This window comes from Ranitomeya imitator, chromosome 6, assembly GCF_032444005.1.
Source record: "Ranitomeya imitator isolate aRanImi1 chromosome 6, aRanImi1.pri, whole genome shotgun sequence".
Taxonomy (NCBI): domain Eukaryota; kingdom Metazoa; phylum Chordata; class Amphibia; order Anura; family Dendrobatidae; genus Ranitomeya; species Ranitomeya imitator.
Genome location: NC_091287.1, coordinates 385,605,957 through 385,631,174, shown reverse-complemented (window position 1 = coordinate 385,631,174; position 25,218 = coordinate 385,605,957).

Here is a 25,218-nt window from a genome sequence, read left to right as displayed (position 1 = left end):
GGACTAAACTACAATTTTTGTGAAAAAAAGTTAATGGTTCATGTTTTTCTTCTATATTGCTTAGTTCCTGTGAAGCATCTGAAGGGTTAATAAACTTCTTGAATGTGGTTTTAAGTACTTTGAGGGGTATTGCAGGCCACAGAGGGCGATCACATGACAGCAGATATGCGATTTGCATACTTCCGGCCACAATGAAACTAGATGTTCTAGGCTTCAATTCACATGTATTGCTGAGCATGTCTTGTTAGAATGTAACTGTTTTTTACATCTTTTACTAGCACTTGCGGATTACTGCAACATTTTTTCAAACTGAGTGTTTTTGGTTTTACTATTCTCTTTTGTGTCTTCAGGTTTCTTGGTGGTGTGTGAACATGATCATACAGACTTGTTCACTGTGCAAGTAGCCCATGTGTTCCTGTTTCCATAATTGTTCTCTTGTGTCTACAAGACTGGGGAGTTCCACCACTCCTCTTGGGCTATCTGCACAATAGCTGTTCTACCCTGTATGCACACATGGATTTTTCCTCTCTGAACCCTGTTCACACAGGTTATATACAGATGATCAGGTTTTTAAATACATCAGATAGGGATTGCATACATTAGTTAGGACTGCTCTGATAAGGGTATACCGTGAAGATTGGTAGAGCAGCTTAGTATACATTTTTTGCAAAAAACGTATCAACCAAATACCCTGTTTTTTACATCTTTTACTAGCACTTGCGGATTACTGCAACATTTTTTCAAACTGAGTGTTTTTGGTTTTACTATTCTCTTTTGTGTCTTCAGGTTTCTTGGTGGTGTGTGAACATGATCATACAGACTTGTTCACTGTGCAAGTAGCCCATGTGTTCCTGTTTCCATAATTGTTCTCTTGTGTCTACAAGACTGGGGAGTTCCACCACTCCTCTTGGGCTATCTGCACAATAGCTGTTCTACCCTGTATGCACACATGGATTTTTCCTCTCTGAACCCTGTTCACACAGGTTATATACAGATGATCAGGTTTTTAAATACATCAGATAGGGATTGCATACATTAGTTAGGACTGCTCTGATAAGGGTATACCGTGAAGATTGGTAGAGCAGCTTAGTATACATTTTTTGCAAAAAACGTATCAACCAAATACCCTGTTTTTTACATCTTTTACTAGCACTTGCGGATTACTGCAACATTTTTTCAAACTGAGTGTGTTTGGTTTTACTATTCTCTTTTGTGTCTTCAGGTTTCTTGGTGGTGTGTGAACATGATCATACAGACTTGTTCACTGTGCAAGTAGCCCATGTGTTCCTGTTTCCATAATTGTTCTCTTGTGTCTACAAGACTGGGGAGTTCCACCACTCTTCTTGGGCTATCTGCACAATAGCTGTTCTACCCTGTATGCACACATGGATTTTTCCTCTCTGAACCCTGTTCACACAGGTTATATACAGATGATCAGGTTTTTAAATACATCAGATAGGGATTGCATACATTAGTTAGGACTGCTCTGATAAGGGTATACCGTGAAGATTGGTAGAGCAGCTTAGTATACATTTTTTGCAAAAAACGTATCAACCAAATACCCTGTTTTTTACATCTTTTACTAGCACTTGCGGATTACTGCAACATTTTTTCAAACTGAGTGTTTTTGGTTTTACTATTCTCTTTTGTGTCTTCAGGTTTCTTGGTGGTGTGTGAACATGATCATACAGACTTGTTCACTGTGCAAGTAGCCCATGTGTTCCTGTTTCCATAATTGTTCTCTTGTGTCTACAAGACTGGGGAGTTCCACCACTCCTCTTGGGCTATCTGCACAATAGCTGTTCTACCCTGTATGCACACATGGATTTTTCCTCTCTGAACCCTGTTCACACAGGTTATATACAGATGATCAGGTTTTTAAATACATCAGATAGGGATTGCATACATTAGTTAGGACTGCTCTGATAAGGGTATACCGTGAAGATTGGTAGAGCAGCTTAGTATACATTTTTTGCAAAAAACGTATCAACCAAATACCCTGTTTTTTACATCTTTTACTAGCACTTGCGGATTACTGCAACATTTTTTCAAACTGAGTGTTTTTGGTTTTACTATTCTCTTTTGTGTCTTCAGGTTTCTTGGTGGTGTGTGAACATGATCATACAGACTTGTTCACTGTGCAAGTAGCCCATGTGTTCCTGTTTCCATAATTGTTCTCTTGTGTCTACAAGACTGGGGAGTTCCACCACTCCTCTTGGGCTATCTGCACAATAGCTGTTCTACCCTGTATGCACACATGGATTTTTCCTCTCTGAACCCTGTTCACACAGGTTATATACAGATGATCAGGTTTTTAAATACATCAGATAGGGATTGCATACATTAGTTAGGACTGCTCTGATAAGGGTATACCGTGAAGATTGGTAGAGCAGCTTAGTATACATTTTTTGCAAAAAACGTATCAACCAAATACCCTGTTTTTTACATCTTTTACTAGCACTTGCGGATTACTGCAACATTTTTTCAAACTGAGTGTTTTTGGTTTTACTATTCTCTTTTGTGTCTTCAGGTTTCTTGGTGGTGTGTGAACATGATCATACAGACTTGTTCACTGTGCAAGTAGCCCATGTGTTCCTGTTTCCATAATTGTTCTCTTGTGTCTACAAGACTGGGGAGTTCCACCACTCCTCTTGGGCTATCTGCACAATAGCTGTTCTACCCTGTATGCACACATGGATTTTTCCTCTCTGAACCCTGTTCACACAGGTTATATACAGATGATCAGGTTTTTAAATACATCAGATAGGGATTGCATACATTAGTTAGGACTGCTCTGATAAGGGTATACCGTGAAGATTGGTAGAGCAGCTTAGTATACATTTTTTGCAAAAAACGTATCAACCAAATACCCTGTTTTTTACATCTTTTACTAGCACTTGCGGATTACTGCAACATTTTTTCAAACTGAGTGTTTTTGGTTTTACTATTCTCTTTTGTGTCTTCAGGTTTCTTGGTGGTGTGTGAACATGATCATACAGACTTGTTCACTGTGCAAGTAGCCCATGTGTTCCTGTTTCCATAATTGTTCTCTTGTGTCTACAAGACTGGGGAGTTCCACCACTCCTCTTGGGCTATCTGCACAATAGCTGTTCTACCCTGTATGCACACATGGATTTTTCCTCTCTGAACCCTGTTCACACAGGTTATATACAGATGATCAGGTTTTTAAATACATCAGATAGGGATTGCATACATTAGTTAGGACTGCTCTGATAAGGGTATACCGTGAAGATTGGTAGAGCAGCTTAGTATATATTTTTTGCAAAAAATGTATCAACCAAATACCCTGTTTTTTACATCTTTTACTAGCACTTGCGGATTACTGCAACATTTTTTCAAACTGAGTGTTTTTGGTTTTACTATTCTCTTTTGTGTCTTCAGGTTTCTTGGTGGTGTGTGAACATGATCATACAGACTTGTTCACTGTGCAAGTAGCCCATGTGTTCCTGTTTCCATAATTGTTCTCTTGTGTCTACAAGACTGGGGAGTTCCACCACTCCTCTTGGGCTATCTGCACAATAGCTGTTCTACCCTGTATGCACACATGGATTTTTCCTCTCTGAACCCTGTTCACACAGGTTATATACAGATGATCAGGTTTTTAAATACATCAGATAGGGATTGCATACATTAGTTAGGACTGCTCTGATAAGGGTATACCGTGAAGATTGGTAGAGCAGCTTAGTATACATTTTTTGCAAAAAACGTATTAACCAAATACCCTGTTTTTTACATCTTTTACTAGCACTTGCGGATTACTGCAACATTTTTTCAAACTGAGTGTTTTTGGTTTTACTATTCTCTTTTGTGTCTTCAGGTTTCTTGGTGGTGTGTGAACATGATCATACAGACTTGTTCACTGTGCAAGTAGCCCATGTGTTCCTGTGTTCTTGTTAGAATGTAGCTGGAAATATGCACATCGGATACTTGCGGTCACATGACCATTCACTTTCACAAGCAATACTGGAGAATCTTGAAAGCATGCAGTGCATACAGTCATGGCCAAAAGTATTCACACCCCTGCACTTCTGTCAGATAATACTCATTTTCTTCCTGAAAATGATTGCAAACACAAATTCTTTGGTATTATTATCTTCATTTAATTTGTCTTACATGAAAAAACACAAAAGAGAATGAAGCAAAAAGCAAAACATTGATCATTTCACACAAAACTCTAAAAATGGGCCAGACAAAAGTATTGGCACCCTCAGCCTAATACTTGGTTGCACAACCTTTAGCCAAAATAACTGTGACCAACCACTTCCGGTAACCATCAATGAGTTTCTTACAATGCTCTGCTGGAATTTTAGACCATTCTTCTTTGGCAAACTGCTCCAGGTCCCTGATATTTGAAGGGTGCCTTCTCCAAACTGCCATTTTTAGATCTCTCCACAGGTGTTCTATGGGATTCAGGTCTTGACTCATTGCTGGCCACCTTAGAAGTCTCCAGTGCTTTCTCTCAAACCATTTTCTAGTGCTTTTTGAAGTGTGTTTTGGGTCATTGTCCTGCTGGAAGACCCATGACCTCTGAGGGACACCCAGCTTTCTCACACTGGGCCCTACATTATGCTGCAAAATTTGTTGGTAGTCTTCAGACTTCATAATACCATGCACACGGTCAAGCAGTCCAGTGCCAGACAAAGCAAAGCAACCCCAAAACATCAGGGAAACTCCGCCATGTTTGACTGTAGGGACCCTGTTCTTTTCTTTGAATGCCTCTTTTTTTCTCCTGTAAACTCTATGTTGATGCCTTTGTCCAAAAAGCTCTACTTTTGTCTCATCTGACCAGAGAACATTCTTCCAAAACGTTTTAGGCCTTTTCAGGTAAGTTTTGGCAAACTCCAGCCTGGCTTTTTTATGTCTCGGGGTAAGAAGTGGGGTCTTCCTGAGTCTCCTACCTTACAGTCCCTTGTCATTTAGATGCTGATGGATAATACAGGTTGACACTGTTGTACCCTTGGACTGCAGGGCAGCTTGAACTTCTTTGGATGTTAGTCGGGGTTCTTTATTCAACATCCGCACAATCTTGCGTTGAAATCTCTTGTCAATTTTTCTTTACCGTCCACATCTAGGGAGGTTAGCCACAGTGCCATGATGACACTGCACATGGTAGACACAGGAACATTCAGGTCTTTGGAGATGGACTTGTAGCCTTGAGATTGCTCATGCTTCCTCACAATTTGGTTTCTCAAGTCCTCAGACATTTCTTTGGTCTTCTTTCTTTTCTCCATGCTCAATGTGGTACACACAAGGACACAGGACAGAGGTTGAGTCAACTTTAATCCATGTCAACTGGCTGCAAGTGTGATTTATTTATTGCAACACCTGTTAGGTGCCACAGGTAAGTTACAGGTGCTGTTAATTACACAAATTAGAGAAGCATCACATGATTTTTCGAACAGTGTGAATACTTTTGTCCACCCCCATTTTTTATATTTAGTGTGGAATTATATCCAATTTGGCTCTAGGACAATTCTTTTTGTGTTTTTTCACTTAAGACAAATTAAATGAAGATAATAATACCAAATAATTTGTGTTTGCAATCATTTCCAGGAAGAAACGGAGTATTATCTGACAGAATTGCAGGGGTGTGAATACTTTTGGCCATGACTGTAGGCTGTGAGGATTAGAAGTCTGCAGTCACATAGAGCGACAGCACAATTTTATCAGAAGGCTGAACAACCCCTTAACTAATATGTTTGTAAAGGGATTTTCTATCTTAACCAGATAACGCCTTTATAAGTGACATGATACTTTGAGGGTTAACTTTCAATAACTTGAACCACAGTCACCAACAGCAGTACTAACATAATCAGGAACAGAAAAACTAAAAATTAGCAGGCAACGCGGAATCAGAGTCATGCGATGGTGACTAGTGTTGAGCGATACCTTCCGATATCGGAAAGTATCGGTATCGGATAGGATCGGCCGATATTCAAAAAATATCGGATATCGCCGATACCGATACCCGATCCCAATGCAAGTCAATGGGACCAAAATATCGGAATTAAAATAAACCCTTTCTTGCCTTGTAGGTTCATTCTACATGAAGGAAAACAACTAAGAATAATGCCGGATGTATTTGGGGAGGTGGCGGAGACATTAAAGTCATAGAGGTTTATCCCAATCAAATAGAATAGCATGTTTTTTGTTTTTTTTTAAGACGTTCGGAGTGACAAAGATATTGACTATGTAAATTTTTTTTTTTATTTTGTCAGATATTGATGTTTCACTATTCCACGCCCTTCCCCTTCTTTTTTTTCTTTTTTTTTTTCTTTTCCCACACTTTCATCTTCATCATCATCAGCATCTTTGACATCAACTTCTTCTTCACCTTATTCATCTTCTTCTTCATCCTTTACCTTTTTTTTTTTTTTTTTATTACATTCTTCATATTCATTTTATTCAACTATTATTATTCTTCCTATTCTACATATTCTTTTTATTCCACTGTTATTATTCTTCCTATTCTACTTCTTCATCATATTCTCATTTGTGACAGGCATTCCCGTAGTTGTTATCTATAAAAGTTGGAAGATTGCACCTTCCGTTCTGCCAGTCACAAAAGTTACATTTGTCTGCGTTCAGTTTGGCCTGCAGCATCAGGCTTTATCCAGGGGCACCACGAGGAGGAACGGACTCACCCCCATACACTGCTTAGTCTTCTTCTGCATATAATTTAGATAATATCTTTTGCTCTGATATTAAGTCTTATGCTTAATGTTCTTCTGCTCTTTGTTCTGCAGCCTCTTGTTCTTCTGCTTCTCGGTCTTCCATGTCGTCGTCTCCAGGGTCGTCGTCTCCAGTGTCGTCGTCTCAGCCGCCGTCGTCGTCTCCGCCGTCGTCGTCGTCGTCACCGGGGTGGTCTTCCGGGTCGTCGTCGTCGTCATCGGGGTGGTCTTCCGGGTCGTCGACTTTAGGGTCTTCAACTTGGAAATGTAGCAGAAGGTACAAGAAGGCTGAGAAAATGCCAAGAATCAGCTGATGGAACTGGAACTCGGATGGCTACCCGAAGGTTCAAGAGCCTATGGAACTACCGAGGACCAGCTGACATTACTGGAACCCGGTTACTAAGCAGGAGGTACCCGTGCCCGAAAGCACTACCAAGGACCACCTGACGTTGGTGGAACTTGGATACCCAGAAGGAGGCACCTAAGCCAAAGGCTCTGCCCGGAACCAGCTGACGGTACTGGAACCAGGATGGGGAGCAGAAGGTACAAGAGCAAAAGACACTGCCGAGAACCAGCTGACGGTGCTGGAACCAGGTGGTGGACCTGAAGGTCCACAGGAGAGGAGAGAAAAGCTAGGCCGCGAGGCAGCCGCAGTTACCGAACCCCAACAGTGTTACAGGGGGGGCTGGGCCTACTGGCACTACAGAACCAGCCTTGACTACCAATTCACGCAGCCCACATAGGAAGCTCCTAAACTGGAGGCACCCTGGAGTTGGCTAACCCGACCGCACCACGACGGGGCAAGCATAGGCGTCTCAGTGAGCTTGACACAACCCGGAAACAGCTGACGGTGCTGAAACCAGGCTTGGCACGAGGGAGTACCTGTGTCAAAAACACTGCCGAGAACCAGCTGGCGGTGCTGGAACCCAGATGCGTTGCCCCAGTGTGCAAGAGCCAATGGCACGACCGAGGACCAGCTGGCGGTGCTGGAACCCGGTTACTAAGCTGTAGGTGCCCGCGCTTAAAAGCACTACCAAGGACCGCCTGACGTTGGCGGAACTCGGATACCCAGGAGGAGGCACCTAAGCCAAAGGCTCGGCCTGGAACCAGCTGACGGTGCTGGAACCAGGTGGTGGACCCCAAGGCCCACAGGAGAGGAGAGAACAGCTAGGCCGCGAGGCAGCCGCAGTTACCGAACCCCAACAGTCCTACAGGGGGAGCTGGGCCTACTGGCACTACAGAACCAGCCTTGACTACCAGTTCACGCAGCCCACATAGGAAGCTCCTAAACTGGAGGCACCCTGGAGTTGGCTAACCCGACCGCACCACGACGGGGCAAGCATAGGCGTCTCAGTGAGCTTGACACAACCCGGAAACAGCTGACGGTGCTGGAACCAGGTTTGGCATGAGGGAGTACCTGTGTCAAGAACACTGCCGAGAACCAGCTGGCGGTGCTGGAACCCAGATGCGTTGCCCCAGTGTGCAAGAGCCAATGGCACGACCGAGGACCAGCTGGCGGTGCTGGAACCCGGTTACTAAGCTGTAGGTGCCCGCGCTTAAAAGCACTACCAAGGACCGCCTGACGTTGGCGGAACTCGGATACCCAGGAGGTGGCACCTAAGCCAAAGGCTCGGCCTGGAACCAGCTGACGGTGCTGGAACCAGGTGGTGGACCCCAAGGCCCACAGGAGAGGAGAGAACAGCTAGGCCACGAGGCAGCCGCAGTTACCGAACCCCAACAGTCCTACAGGGGGAGCTGGGCCTACTGGCACTACAGAACCAGCCTTGACTACCAGTTCACGCAGCCCACATAGGAAACTCCTAAACTGGAGGCACCCTGGAGTTGGCTAACCCGACCGCACCACGACGGGGCAAGCATAGGCGTCTCAGTGAGCTTGACACAACCCAGAAACAGCTGACGGTGCTGGAACCAGGTTTGGCACGAGGGAGTACCTGTGTCAAGAACACTGCCGAGAACCAGCTGGCGGTGCTGGAATCCAGATGCGTTGCCCCAGTGTGCAAGAGCCAATGGCACGACCGAGGACCAGCTGGCGGTGCTGGAACCCGGTTACTAAGCTGTAGGTGCCCGCGCTTAAAAGCACTACCAAGGACCGCCTGACGTTGGCGGAACTTGGATACCCAGGAGGAGGCACCTAAGCCAAAGGCTCGGCCTGGAACCAGCTGACGGTGCTGGAACCAGGGGGTGGACCCCAAGGCCCACAGGAGAGGAGAGAACAGCTAGGCCGCGAGGCAGCCGCAGTTACCGAACCCCAACAGTCCTACAGGGGGAGCTGGGCCTACTGGCACTACAGAACCAGCCTTGACTACCAGTTCACGCAGCCCACATAGGAAGCTCCTAAACTGGAGGCACCCTGGAGTTGGCTAACCTGACCGCACTACGACGGGGCAAGCATAGGCGTCTCAGTGAGCTTGACACAACCCGGAAACAGCTGACGGTGCTGGAACCAGGCTTGGCACGAGGGAGTACCTGTGTCAAGAACACTGCCGAGAACCAGCTGGCGGTGCTGGAACCCAGATGCGTTGCCCCAGTGTGCAAGAGCCAATGGCACGACCGAGGACCAGCTGGCGGTGCTGGAACCCGGTTACTAAGCTGTAGGTGCCCGCGCTTAAAAGCACTACCAAGGACCGCCTGACGTTGGCGGAACTCGGATACCCAGGAGGAGGCACCTAAGCCAAAGGCTCGGCCTGGAACCAGCTGACGGTGCTGGAACCAGGTGGTGGACCCCAAGGCCCACAGGAGAGGAGAGAACAGCTAGGCCGCGAGGCAGCCGCAGTTACCGAACCCCAACAGTCCTACAGGGGGAGCTGGGCCTACTGGCACTACAGAACCAGCCTTGACTACCAGTTCAAGCAGCCCACATAGGAAGCTCCTAAACTGGAGGCACCCTGGAGTTGGCTAACCCGACCGCACCACGACGGGGCAAGCATAGGCGTCTCAGTGAGCTTGACACAACCCGGAAACAGCTGACGGTGCTGAAACCAGGCTTGGCACGAGGGAGTACCTGTGTCAAGAACACTGCCTAGAACCAGCTGGCGGTGCTGGAACCCAGATGCGTTGCCCCAGTGTGCAAGAGCCAATGGCACGACCGAGGACCAGCTGGCGGTGCTGGAACCCGGTTACTATGCTGTAGGTGCCCGCGCTTAAAAGCACTACCAAGGACCGCCTGACGTTGGCGGAACTCGGATACCCAGGAGGAGGCACCTAAGCCAAAGGCTCGGCCTGGAACCAGCTGACGGTGCTGGAACCAGGTGGTGGACCCCAAGGCCCACAGGAGAGGAGAGAACAGCTAGGCCGCGAGGCAGCCGCAGTTACCGAACCCCAACAGTCCTACAGGGGGAGCTGGGCCTACTGGCACTACAGAACCAGCCTTGACTACCAGTTCACGCAGCCCACATAGGAAGCTCCTAAACTGGAGGCACCCTGGAGTTGGCTAACCCAACCACACCACGACGGGGCAAGCATAGGCGTCTCAGTGAGCTTGACACAACCCGGAAACAGCTGACGGTGCTGGAACCAGGTTTGGCACGAGGGAGTACCTGTGACAAATACACTGCCGAGAACCAGCTGGCGGTGCTGGAACCCAGATGCGTTGCCTATTAAAGATTGTCTTCCTAGAGCCCCAACTAGCGGTGCTGGAGCAAAGGGTAAGCAGGGGGAGCAGAGTGTAGGCCGAAGCCTGCACTGGAGGCAGCTTTGTGTCAGCGTTGCGTTTGCAGGACACTTTGCCGGCTACACAGTGTGGGAACAGCTGGCGTTGCTGAACCCCACTAACACAATGGCGGGTGTTTTTCTCTGTGCAGCTAGCACTTGCGGGCAAAAACTTGCGATGTTAGAGCCCGTGGTGAAGCAGGAGGAGGAGGAGAGGAGCAGAGTGTAGGCCGAAGCCTAGTTGAACCAATTTCAAAGGAAACCTTTAACCCCCCCTCAGGTGTTCCAAAGTACAAGAGACACACCTTGTGCAGTATTAATGCTGCACAAGTGAAAGGTTGCTCTATTAATTTGTCTACTTGCACACGCTGAATAAAAGACGTACACAATTTAGCCCATTCTACAGTCAAACTGTAGTGGATGCGTGACTTGGCTTTTTAAGGAGACGCAGCACAGGTGTCCCAAATAACGCCTTGGTGCTTGGCGCAGCTTCCTAAGCGTTGTTATTTGCTGTACAGGAGTCTGCACTCTTGTGTTATCCCTTGGAAATGCCCTGTTAGAGCTGCCCGTCTTATGACCTCATTTCATGTTGGCCGGTGCGGTTAACGATGGCCCTAAATCCCAGACCCACAGTGCTTTTTCATAAAGTCACACTGCGGTGCTGGGATTCGTGGCCTTGAGCAGTAAATATTTTGGCCTCTCACACACGTCCTTACACCTGCTTCAGACTGGGCGGCCTCTGCTGATCCCTTATCGCATGCCGCGGCCATGAGGCTGCACAGTCTGAAGAAGGCGGAAGGAGATGAGTTAAGACAGGCGAAAATATGCACTGCTCGTGCCCATCAATCACACCCTCGCAGTCAAAATAAGTAAGACAACGAGGAGCATTGTTTCAGGCAGGGCGGACGCACAGGCGCAACAAGCCAACCAATGATGTCAGAAGACGGGCAGCGCTACCAAGGGGGGTGCTGCGTATCATTAGAAAGGAAAGTTACACCTCAGGGACAGTGGAATGGTCTCTAATGAGACACATTTTGTACGTGTTGAGTTCCACGTGGGCAAGGAGAAAAAGTCAGCCACCTTGTACAAATGCAGCAGTACTGCTGTACAAGGTGGCTGTTATACATAGAAACACCTGGGGGGGTGGGGCCAGGTTCCCTTTAATTTCAGTTCATGTGCCTGCGTGGCGTTTGCAGGTCACATTGCCGGCTACACAGCAGGGGAACAGCTGGCGGTGCTGAACCCCACTAACACATTGGCTGGTGTTTTTCTCTGTGCAGCTAGCACTTCCGGGCAGAAACTGGAGGTGTTTGAGCCCAGGGTCAGCAGGAGGAGGAGAGGAGCAGAGTGTAGGCCGAAGCCTGCACTGGTGGCAGCTTTTGGTCAGTTGTGCCAGCGTGGCTTGTGCTGGACACGATGTCGGCTACACAGCGGGGGAACAGCTGGCGGTGCTGAACCCCACTGACACAATGGTGGGTGTTTTTCTCTGTGCAGCTAGCATGTCCGGGCAGAAACTGGCGGTGTTTGAGCCCAGGGTCAGCAGAAGGAGGAGAGGAGCAGAGTGTAGGCCGAAGCCTGCACTGGTGGCAGCTTTTGGTCGGTTGTGCCAGCGTGGCTTGTGCTGGACACGATGCCGGCTACACAGCAGGGGAACAGCTGGCGGTGCTGAACCCCACTAACACATTGACTGGTGTTTTTCTCTGTGCAGCTAGCAGTTCCGGGCAAAAACTAGCGGTGTTTGAGCCCAGGGTCAGCAGGAGAGGAGCAGAGTGTAGGCCGAAGCCTAGTTGAACCAATTTCAAAGGTAACCTTTAACCCCCCCTCAGGTGTTGCAAGGTACAAGAGCCACACCTTGAACTGCATTAATGATGCACAAGTCAAAGGTTGCTCTCTTAATTTTGCTCCTTGCACACGCTGAATAAAACACGTACACTATTTAGCCCATTATACTGTCAAACAGTAGTGGAGGCGTGACTTGTCTTTTTAAGGAGACGCAGCACAGGTGTACAAATTTACACCTAGGTGCTGGGCGCAGATTCCTTACCGTTGTTATTTGCAGTACAGGAAACTGCGCTCTTGTGTTATCCCTTGGCAATACCCTGTTAGTGCAGGCCGTCTCATGACCTCATTTCATGTTGGCCGCTGTGGTTAACGATGGCCATAAATCCCAGACCCACAGTGCCTTTTCCTAAAGTCACACTGCGGTGCTGGGATTCGTGGCCTTGTGCAGTAAATATGTTCGCCGCTCACACATGTCCTTACACCTGCTTCAGACTGGGCGGCCTCAGCTGATCCCTTATCGCATGCCGCGGCCATGAGGCCGCACAGTCAGAAGAAGGCGGAAGGAGGGGAGTGAAGACAGGGGAACATATGCACTGCTCGTGCCCATCAATCACACCCTCGCAGTCAAAATATATGAGACAACGAGGGGCGTTGTGTCGGGCAGGGCGGACGCACAGGCACAGCCAGCCAACCAATGATGTCAGAAGACGGGCAGCGCTAACAATGGGGGTGCTGCGTGTCATTAGAAAGGAAAGTCACACCTCAGGGACAGTGGAATGGTCTCTAATGAGACACATTTTGTACGTGTTGAGTTCCACGTGGGCAAGGAGAAAAAGTCAGCCACCTTGTACAAATGCAGCAGTACTGCTGTACAAGGTGGCTGTTATACATAGAAACACCTGGGAGGGTGGGGCCAGGTTCCCTTTAATTTCAGTTCATGTGCCTGCGTGGCGTTTGCAGGTCACGTTGCAAGCTACACAGCAGGGGAACAGCTGGCGGTGCTGAACCCCACTAACACATTGGCTGGTGTTTTTCTCTGTGCAGCTAGCACTTCCAGGCTACAACTGGCAGTGTTATAGCCCAGAGTCAGCAGGACGAGGAGAGGAGCAGAGTGTAGGCCGAAGCCTAGTTGAACCAATTTCAAAGGTAACCTTTAACCCCCCCTCAGGTGTTGCAAGGTACAAGAGCCACACCTTGAACTGCATTAATGATGCACAAGTCAAAGGTTGCTCTCTTAATTTTGCTCCTTGCACACGCTGAATAAAACACGTACACTATTTAGCCCATTATACTGTCAAACAGTAGTGGAGGCGTGACTTGTCTTTTTAAGGAGACGCAGCACAGGTGTACAAATTTACACCTAGGTGCTGGGCGCAGATTCCTTACCGTTGTTATTTGCAGTACAGGAAACTGCGCTCTTGTGTTATCCCTTGGCAATACCCTGTTAGTGCAGGCCGTCTCATGACCTCATTTCATGTTGGCCGGTGCGGTTAACGATGGCCATAAATCCCAGACCCACAGTGCCTTTTCCTAAAGTCACACTGCGGTGCTGGGATTCGTGGCCTTGTGCAGTAAATATGTTCGCCGCTCACACATGTCCTTACACCTGCTTCAGACTGGGCGGCCTCAGCTGATCCCTTATCGCATGCCGCGGCCATGAGGCCGCACAGTCAGAAGAAGGCGGAAGGAGGGGAGTGAAGACAGGGGAACATATGCACTGCTCGGGCCCATCAATCACACCCTCGCAGTCAAAATATATGAGACAACGAGGGGCGTTGTGTCGGGCAGGGCGGACGCACAGGCACAGCCAGCCAACCAATGATGTCAGAAGACGGGCAGCACTAACAATGGGGGTGCTGCGTGTCATTAGAAAGGAAAGTCACACCTCAGGGACAGTGGAATGGTCTCTAATGAGACACATTTTGTACGAGTTGAGTTACACATGGGCAAGGAGAAAAAGTCAGCCACCTTGTACAAATGCAGCAGTACTGCTGTACAAGGTGGCTGTTATACATAGAAACACCTGGGGGTGGGGGGCAGGCTCCCTTCAATTTCAGTTCATGTGCCTGCGTGGCGTTTGCAGGACACGTTGCCGGCTACACAGCAGGGGAACAGCTGGCGGTGCTGAACCCCACTAACACATTGGCTGGTGTTTTTCTCTGTGCAGCTAGCACTTCCGGGCAGAAACTGGAGGTGTTTGAGCCCAGGGTCAGCAGGAGGAGGAGAGGAGCAGAGTGTAGGCCGAAGCCTGCACTGGTGGCAGCTTTTGGTCAGTTGTGCCAGCGTGGCTTGTGCTTGACACGATGCCGACTACACAGCAGGGGAACAGCTGGCGGTGCTGAACCCCACTAACACATTGACTGGTGTTTTTCTCTGTGCAGCTAGCAGTTCCGGGCAAAAACTAGCGGTGTTTGAGCCCAGGGTCAGCAGGAGAGGAGCAGAGTGTAGGCCGAAGCCTAGCTGAACCAATTTCAAAGGTTACCTTTAACCCCCCCTCAGGTGTTGCAAGGTACAAGAGCCACACCTTGTGCAGCATTAATGCTGCACAAGTAAAAGGTTGCTCTATTTAATTTGCTCCTTGCACACGCTGAATAAAACACGTACACTATTTAGCCCACTATACTGTCAAACAGTAGTGGAGGCGTGACTTGTCTTTTTAAGGAGATGCAGCACAGGTGTCAAAATTTACACCTAGCTGCTGGGCGCAGATTCCTGAGCGTTGTTATTTGCTGTACAGGAGTCTGCGCTATTGTGATCCCTTGGTCATGCGCTGTGAGCGCTTCCTGTCTTCTGACCTCATTTCATGTCGGCCGTTGCGGTTAGCGATGGACATGAATCCCAGACCCACAGTGTGTTTTCAAAAAATCACACTGCGTGGCTGGGATTCGTGGCCTTGTGCAGTAAATATGTTTGACACTCACACATGTCCTTACACCTGCTTCAGACTGGGCGGCCTCATCTGATCCCTTATCGCCTGCCGCGGCCATGAGGACACCCAGTCTGAAGAAGGCGGAAGGAGATGAGTGAACACAGGCAAACATATGCACTGCACATGCCCATCAATCACACCCTCGCTGTCCAAAAAAATAAGACACCGAGGGGCGTTGTTTCGAGCAGGGCAGACGCACAGGCGCAGCCAGCTAACCAATGATGTCAAAAGACGGGCAGCGCTAACAAGGGTGGTGCTGCGTATCATTAGAAAGGAAAGTCACACCTCAGGGACAGTGGAATGGTCTCAATGAGACACATTTTGTACGTGTTGAGTTCCACTTGGGCAAGGAGAAAAAGTCAGCCACCTTGTACAAATGCAGCAGTACTGCTGTACAAGGTGGCTGTTATACATAGAAACACCTGGGGGTGGGGGGCAGGCTCCCTTCAATTTCAGTTCATGTGCCTGCGTGGCGTTTGCAGGTCACGTTACAAGCTACACAGCAGGGGAACAGCTGGCGTTGCTGAACCCCACTGACACATTGACTGGTGTTTTTCTCTGTGCAGCTCGCATGTCCGGGCAAAAACTGGCGGTGTTAGAGCCCAGGGTCAGCAGGAGGAGGAGAGGAGCAATGTGTAGGCCGAAGCCTGCACTGGTGGCAGCTTTTGGTCGGTTGTGCCAGCGTGGCTTGTGCTGGACACGATGCAAGCTACACAGCAGGGGAACAGCTGGCATTGCTGAACCCCACTGACACATTGACTGGTGTTTTTCTCTGTGCAGCTCGCATGTCCGGGCAAAAACTAGCGGTGTTAGAGCCCAGGGTCAGCAGGAGGAGGAGAGGAGCAATGTGTAGGCCGAAGCCTGCACTGGTGGCAGCTTTTGGTCGGTTGTGCCAGCGTGGCTTGTGCTGGACACGATGCAAGCTACACAGCAGGGGAACAGCTGGCGTTGCTGAACCCCACTGACACATTGACTGGTGTTTTTCTCTGTGCGGATCGCATGTCCGGGCAAAAACTGGCGGTGTTAGAGCCCAGGGTCAGCAGGAGGAGGAGAGGAGCAGAGTGTAGGCCGAAGCCTAGTTGAACCAATTTCAAAGGTTACCTTTAACCCCCCCTCAGGTGTTGCAAGGTACAAGAGCCACACCTTGTGCAGCATTAATGCTGCACAAGTAAAAGGTTGCTCTATTTAGTTTGCTCCTTGCACACGCTGAATAAAACACGTACACTATTTAGCCCATTATACTGTCAAACAATAGTGGAGGCGTGACTTGTCTTTTTAAGGAGACGCAGCACAGGTGTCAAAATTTGCACCTAGGTACTGGGCGCAAATTCCTGAGCGTTGCTATTTGCTGTACAGGAGTCTGCGCTATTGTGATCCCTTGGCCATGCGCTGTGAGCGCTTCCTGTCTTCTGACCTCATTTCATGTCGGCCGTTGCGGTTAGCGATGGACATGAATCCCAGACCCACAGTGTGTTTTCAAAAAATCGCACTGCGTGGCTGGGATTCGTGGCCTTGTGCAGTAAATAGGTTTGCCGCTCACACATGTCCTTACACCTGCTTCAGACTGGGCGGCCTCAGCTGATCCCTTATCGCCTACCACGGCCAGGAGGCCGCACAGTCTGAAGAAGGCGGAAGGAGATAAGTTAAGACAGGCGAACATATGCACTGCTCGTGCCCATAAACCACACCCTCGCTGACAAAATAAATATGACAACGAGGGGCGTTGTTTCTAGCAGGGCGGATGCACAGGCGCAGCCAGCTAACCATGATGACAAAAGACGGGAAACGCTACCAAGGGGGGTGCTGCGTATCATTAGAAAGGAAAGTCACACCTCAGGGACAGTGGAATGGTCTCAATGAGACACATTTTGTACGTGTTGAGTTCCACGTGGGCAAGGAGAAAAAGTCAGCCACCTTGTACAAATGCAGCAGTACTGCTGTACTAGGTGGCTGTTATACATAGAAACACCTGGGGGGGTGGGGCCAGGTTCCCTTTAATTTCAGTTCATGTGCCTGCGTGGCGTTTGCAGGTGACGTTGCCGGCTACACAGCAGGGGAACAGCTGGCGTTGCTGAACCCCACTAACACATTGGCTGGTGTTTTTCTCTGTGCAGCTAGCACTTCCGGGCAGAAACTGGAGGTGTTTGAGCCCAGGGTCAGCAGGAGGAGGAGAGGAGCAGAGTGTAGGCCGAAGCCTGCACTGGTGGCAGCTTTTGTTCTGTTGTGCCAGCGTGGCTTGTGCTGGACACGTTGCCGACTACACAGCAGGGGAACAGCTGGCGGTGCTGAACCCCACTGACACATCACCTAGTGTTTTTTCTGTGTAGACAACACTTCCAGGTGGCAACTGACAGTGTTGAAACCCAGGGAATCAAAGAGGAGCAGAGTGTAGGCCGAAGCCTGCAGTGGAGCAAGTTGAAAGGGAACCTTTAACCCCCCCCCCCCCAGGCATTTATTGCTGAAAGAGCCATCTTGTACAGCAGTAATACTGCACATGGAAAATGGTGGCTCCGAAAATTATGCTCCTTGCAAACGCTGAAGTACACACTCATATAATGTGTCCCCTCACACCGTCAAACCATCCCGGAAGTGGGACTTTCCTTTGTAATGTGACACAGCACAGCCGTCATTCCAACCCCCTTGGTGCCGGGCGCCACCTCCTCAACGTTGTTTGGTTCTGTCACGGAGCCCGCGCTGTAATGTTATCCCTTGGCCATGCACAGTTAGCGGTGCCCGTCTTCTGACATCATGTAGGTGTCAGGCTGGCAGTGCCTGTGCGTCCAAGCTGCCCGAGATCCAACCTTGCAGTGTCATCTAATGTAGTCCCACTGCGGGCCAGGGATCCATGGGCATGTGCAGTGCATATCATCGCCTCTCACTCACCTCCTTCCTGCTTCTTCAGACTGTGCGGCGTCACGGCCGTGGCATGCTATTAGGGATCAGCTGACGCCGCCTAGTCTGAAGAAGCGTGAAGAAGGGGAGTGAGAGGCTAGTATATGCACTGCGCATGGCCATGGATACCAGGCCCACTGTGGGATCACATTAGACGACACTGCGAGGTGTGATTTCGGGCAGCGTGGACGCACAGGCGCAGCCAGGACGACAACAAATGATGTCAGAGGACGGGCAGCGCAAACTGTGCATGGCCAAGGGATAACATAACAGCGCAGGGTCCATGACGGAATCAAACAACGCTAAGGAGGCAGCGCACGGTGCCAAGGGGGTAGCAATGACGGCTGTGCTGCGTCACATTACAAAGGAAAGTCCCACCTCCGGGACGGTTGGACGGTGTGAGGGGACACATTACATGAGTGTGTAGTTCAGCGTTTGCAAGGAGCATAATTTCAAGAGCGACCTTTCCCTTGTGCAGTATTAGTGCTGCACATGGTGGCTCTTTCAGTAACAAACGCCTGGGGGGGACAGGTCCCCTTACATTTTAGTTGTGCCAGCGTGGCGGTCGCATGACACGTTGCCGGATACACAGCTGGGGATCAGCTGATGTTACTGAACCCCAATAACAGAGGAGCGACTGTTGACTGTGCACACAGCACTTCCAGGCACCAACTGGCGGTGTTAGAGCCCAGGGACAGCAGGAGGAGCAGATTGGAGGTATTGCCGCACACACAGCTGGGGATCAGCTGACGTTACTGAACCCCAATAACAGAGGAGCGACTGTTGACTGTGCACACAGCACTTCCAGGCACCAACTGGCGGTGTTAGAGCCCAGGGACAGCAGGAGGAGCAGATTGGAGGTATTGCCGCACACACAGCTGGGGATCAGCTGACGTTACTGAACCCCAATAACAGAGGAGCGACTGTTGACTGTGCACACAGCACTTCCAGGCACCAACTGGCGGTGTTAGAGCCCAGGGACAGCAGGAGGAGCAGATTGGAGGTATTGCCGCACACACAGCTGGGGATCAGCTGACGTTACTGAACCCCAATAACAGAGGAGCGACTGTTGACTGTGCACACAGCACTTCCAGGCACCAACTGGCGGTGTTAGAGCCCAGGGACAGCAGGAGGAACAGAGTGTAGGCCGAAGCCTGATTGGAGCAAGTTGAAAGGGAACCTTTAACCACCCCCCAAGACGTTTGTAGCTGAAAGAGCCATCTTGTGCAGCACTAACGATGCAAAAGGAAAAGGTGGTTCTTTTAATTATGCTCCTTGCAAACACCGAAGTAAACACTAAAAATGTGTCCCCTTATACCGTTAAACCATCCCGGAGGTGCGAATTTCCTTCGTAAAGGGACACAGCACAGCTGTCATTCCTATCCCCTTGGTGCCGTGCGCTCCCTCCTCAGCGTTGTTTTAAGCTGTCACGGAGCCTGCGCTGTTCTGTTAGCCCTTGGCCATGCCCAATTAGCGCTGCCTGTCTTCTGACATAATTTGGTGTCAGGCTGTCACTGCCTGTGCGTCCACGCTGCTCCAGATCCCACCTCGCAGTCTCGTCCAACGTAATCCCACTGCGGGCTTTGGAACCATGGACATGCACAGTGCATATCCTCGACTCTCACTCCCCTCCTTCCCTCTTCTTCAGACTGTGCGGTGTCACGGCCGTGGCATGCTATTAGGGATCAGCTGACGGCGCACAGTCTAAAGAAGGCGGAGGGAAATGAGCGAGAGCCCGAGGGGAAGATATGCACTGCGCATGCCCATGGATCCCAGGCCCGCAGTGTGACTCAATCAGAAGACACAGCGAGGCGGGATCTCGGGCAGCGCGGCCGCACAGGCGCAGCCAGCCTGACACCAAATTATGTCAGAAGACAGGCAGCGCAAATAGGGCATGCCCAAGGGATAACAGAACAGCGCAGGCTCCGTGACAGCTTAAAACAACGCTGAGGAGGCAGCGCATGGCACCAAGGGGGTAGGAATGACGGCTGTGCTGCGTCACATTGCGAAGGAAAGTCCCAGCTCCGGGACAGTATAACGGTATCAGTGAACACATTTTATAAGTGTTAAGTTCTGCGTGTGCAAGGAGCTAAAAAAAAAGAGCTACCTTTTCCTTGTGCAGCATTACTGCTGCACAAGATGGCTCTTTCAGTAACAAACGACGGGGGGGGGGGGGACAGGTTCCCTTACATTTAGGTTGTTGTGCCAGCGTGGCGGTCGCAGGACACATTGCCGGCTACACAGCTGGGGATCAGCTGACGTTACTGAAACCCAATAACACTGGGTCGTATGTTTTTACTGTGCAGCCTGCACTTCTGAGCCGCAACTGGCGGTGTTGGAGCCCAGGAATAGCAGTTCAGGTGGTAGAAAGATGAACACAGCAGGAGACCTGGATGACACCCAATTACTTAATCAGGCAGAGGAGTGGCAAATTCCTGCGAGATCCAGGCCTGGTTCATTTTCAGGAAAGTAAGCCGGTCAACGTTATCGGAGGATAGTCGCATGCGACGGTCTGTTAGTACACCACCTGCGGCACTAAAGACACGTTCCGATAAGACACTAGCCGCAGGGCAAGCTAGCACCTCCAATGCATACTGGCTTAGCTCTGGCCATGTATCCAGCTTAGAGACCCAAAACTTGAACGGGGAAGAGCCGTCTGGGAGTACAGTAAGAGGGCAAGCCATGTAGTCTGTCACCATCTGACGGAACCGTTGCCTCCTGCTGACTGGAGCCGCCGGTGATGGTGTAGACATTTGGGGCGGGCACACAAAAGTGTGCCAGAGTTGTGCCATACTGGGCTTGCCTTGGGCAGAGGCACTGCTTCTGCTCCCTCTTTGGGCAGAGCCTCCCCCACTGCCTCGACGCACTGAGCTGCTTTGTAAAGCACTAGCAGCACTCCTCTCAGTTGGACAGGAGAAGATGATGGAATTCACCAGTGTGTCGTGGTACTCCCGCAATTTACGCTCCCGGGTCAACGCAGGGATGAGGTTTTGGACGTTGTCCCGGTAGTGAGGATCGAGGAGGGTGAACACCAAATAATCAGGCATGTTGAGAATGTGGTCGATGCGGCGGTCGTTTCTCAGGCACTGCAGCATGAAATCCACCATGTGCTGCAGAGTGCCAACTGGCCCAGAAACGCTGTCCCCTGCTTGAGACATGATCTCTGCCCGCTCGTCATCACCCCACCCTCGCTGTACACACTGACCACTGTACAATTGTGTCGCTCCCTCCTCTGGACGGAGCTCTTCCTCCTCCATTGACTCCTCCTCATCCTCCTCACAAATTGGCCCCTGCGTACCCCTTTGTGAGGAACCACGTGGCGCCGACTCTCCAGAAGCTGATGGAAAAGGTGACTCCTCATCCTCCACCTCTTCCACAACATCATCCCTTAACCCTTGCAAAGTTTGCTGAAGCAGGCAGATAAGGGGGACAGTCATGCTGACTAGTGCATCATCTGCACTTGCCATCCGCGTGGAATAATCAAAAGGACGCAAAACCTGGCAGACGTCCTTCATAGTGGCCCACTCTGTGGTTGTGAAGTCTGATCGGCGCTGACTGCGACTTCTTTGCGCCTGATGCAGCTGGTACTCCATAACTGCTTGCTGCTGCTCACACAACCGCTCCAACATATGTAACGTGGAATTCCACCGGGTAGGTAGGTCACATATGATGCGGTGTTCCGGAAGGCGGAATCGGCGCTGCAGAGCAGCAATGCGGGATCTGGCCAAGCTGGAACGCCGCAAGTGAGCACACTCTAGGCGGACCTTGTGCAGCAGGGCATCAAGATCCGGATAGTCCCTCAGAATACTCTGCACAACCAAATTGAGCACATGTGCCAGACATGGGATGTGAGTGAGGTTGCCAAGGGCCAAAGCTGCCACCAGATTTCGGCCATTGTCACACACTACCATGCCTGGCTGGAGATTCGCTGGCAGTAACCACACATCGCTCTCCTGCTTGATGGCATTCCAGAGCTCCTGCACTGTGTGGCTTCGATGCCCCAATGAAACTAGTTTCAAGACGGCCTGCTGACGTTTGGCCACGGCTGTGCTCATGTCGGTCATAGGTAAACGTTCACGGGTCCATGTGGAGGTGGACTGTGACGGATCCTGCAGAGAGGAATCTGAGGAACTGGTGTAAGAGGAGGAGTCGATGTGTACAGACTGGATTCCTGCAATCCTTGGAGTGGGCAGGACACGTCCTGCGCCACTCGCACGATCTGTACCTGGCTCAACAACATTAACCCAATGGGCAGTGAGGGAAACATATCGCCCCTGTCCATGCTGACTGGTCCACGCATCGGTGGTGAGGTGGACCTTGCTACTGACGGCGTTCAGTAGCGCATGTTTTATGTTTGCCTCAATATGCCTGTGCAGGGCAGGGACAGCCTGCCTGCTGAAGTAAAAGCGGCTGGGCACCTTGTACTGTGGGACTGCCAATGCCATCAAGTCACGGAAGCTGTCAGTCTCCACCAGCCTGAACGAGAGCATTTCCAGGGACAACAGTTTGGCAATGCCTGCATTCAGAGCCTGTGCTCGGGGGTGGTTGGCCGAGAATGCCCGCCTTTTCTCCCATGCCTGTACTACCGATGGCTGTAGAGTAGACTGGGAGTGTGAGGATGACTGGGAAGGTGGTGCTGTGGGTGGAATTACACTAGGTCTCTGGACAACAGTGGAGGAAGAGGCAACACGAGATGAAGAGGTGGTAGCTGCCTCTGTTGGTTGGCCTACGTCTTCACTGTGTTTCTGTAACTCCACCGCGTGCCTGGTCCGCACATGTTTCCACATATTTGTGGTATTGAGGTTGCTGACACTTTTACCTCTTTTTACTTTCTGATGACACAGCTTGCATTTGACAAAACAAATGTCATCTGCAACTGTGTCAAAAAAGGACCAGGCACTGCAAGTCTTGGGAGCGCCCTTTTTGGCTTTGGAAAGAGACAGGCTCCTAACGGGTGCCAAAGTGGAGGCTACAGGCTCCGCAGTCTTCCCCCTCCCTCTCCCTCTTTGGCCCGTAAGGGGAAGCTCTTCCTCAGAGCTGCTCCCACCACCTTCCTGTTCCTCACACCACGATGGGTCAAGGACCTCATCATCTCCACTACCCTCTGCCACCAACTGCTCCTCCTGGGTAGTCTCGGCAGCACAGTACGCATCAGAAAGCGGCACCTGAAATTCATCATCAGATGCGTACTGCGCTGTGGTCACCGGAGGCACTGGCCCACCTGCCTCTTCAGAGTCAGAGAGAAAAAGCTGTTGGGCATCACTGCACACTGCCTCTTCTTCCATTTCTCCAATGCTGCTTGGCTGGCCCCCTGTTTCCAAGCCAAGAGATTCAGAGAACAGAAGTAGAGACGGCTCCTGTCCTGGGCTCTCTGACTGCCTGGCCAATTTGGCAGGTGGTGAAGAGACAGACGGCTGCTCTCCAGTGCTCTGTGCCTGAGAGGATGTGGCACTAACTGAAGTCGATGCCGAGGCGTTAGCTGCCATCCACCCGACAACGGCTTCAATTTGGTCTTCACGCAGCAGCGGTGCACGGCGCTCTCCGACAAAGCTGCGCATGAAGGACTGTTCCCTGCTGAAACTGAGTGACGACGAGTCACCGGCGCCCGCAGCAGGCACAGAATCACCACGTCCTCTCCCTACTCCTCTCCCTGCTCCGTGCCCACGCCCACGTGCCTTACTCCCTGCCCTCTTCATCTTGGTTGACATATAAAGATAAGCAGAAAAGTACTAAGGCCTTAGCGTGCTTATTCCTGAAATGCTCCTCCTAACAGGTGTAAGAAACACTAATGTTGTAAAGTGTGGACTAAACTTTATTATTTTTCAAATGTGGCCTACACAAGTGTTAAGTTGTGTTTGGTGAACTTTACTTTTTTTTTTGTGCAGATCGGGCTACAGAGCTAGTTTAAATCACACGGAGACCGTGCAGACAGCCGTAAACGGCGCTGCAAGGCCAAAAAACCCTCCTCTAGGTTATCCTATGTAGTGTTTTTCCACTATTTAGCTGGAGACGGGTGGAAAGACACTAATAGGAATTTTTTTGTTTAAATTTTAAACAGGCTGCACTATTTGAAAAAAAGGAAATTGTTTTTCAAGGTATGAGGCAGTAATGCACCCTGAGCTGAATCCAACCGGCTACAGCTGCACACAGACTACAGGGCGAGCTGTGCTCACACAGAGACCGTGCAGACAGCCGTAAACGGCGCTGCAAGGCCAAAAAACCCTCCTCTAGGTTATCCTATGTAGTGTTTTTCCACTATTTAGCTGGAGACGAGTGGAAAGACACTAATAGGAATTTTTTTGTTTAAATTTTAAACAGGCTGCACTATTTGAAAAAAAGGAAATTGTTTTTCAAGGTATGAGGCAGTAACGCACCCTGAGCTGAATCCAACCGGCTATAGCTGCACACAGACTACAGGGCGAGCTGCGCTCACACAGAGACCGTGCAGACAGCCGTAAACGGCGCTGCAAGGCCCAATAAACCCCCTCTAGGTTATCCTATGTAGTGTTTTTCCACTATTTAGCTGGAGACGGGTGGAAAAACACTAATAGGGAATTTTTAAAAAAATTTTTAAACAGGGTGCACTATTTGAAAAAAAGGAAAATTTTTCTCAAGGTATGAGCCAGTAACGAACCCTGAGCTGAATCCAACCGGCTATGGCTGCACACAGACTAAAGGGCGAGCTGGGCTCACACGGAGACCGTGCAGACAGCCGTAAACGGCGCTGCAAGGCCCAAAAAACCCCCTCTAGGTTATCCTATGTAGTGTTTTTCCACAATTTAGCTGGAGACGGGTGGAAAAACACTAATAGGGAATTTTTTTTTTAATTTTTAAACAGGCTGCACTATTTGAAAGAAAGGAAAATTTTTCTCAAGGTATGAGCCAGTAACGAACCCTGAGCTGAATCCAACCGGCTATGGCTGCACACAGACTACAGGGCGAGCTGGGCTCACACGGAGACCGTGCAGACAGCCGTAAACGGCGCTGCAAGGCCCAAAAACCCCCCTCTAGGTTATCCTATGTAGTGTTTTTCCACAATTTAGCTGGAGACGGGTGGAAAAACACTAATAGGAAATTTGAGAAAAAATGTGCAGCAGGCTGCACTATGAGCAAAAAAGGACAACTGTGTGAGGCAGTGTGAACCCCCCTGAGCTGAATACAATCGGATATATGGCTGCACACAGACTACAGAGTGAGCTGCACACACACACACACAGAGACCTTGCAGAACGCTGTTAAAACAGCGCTGCAAGG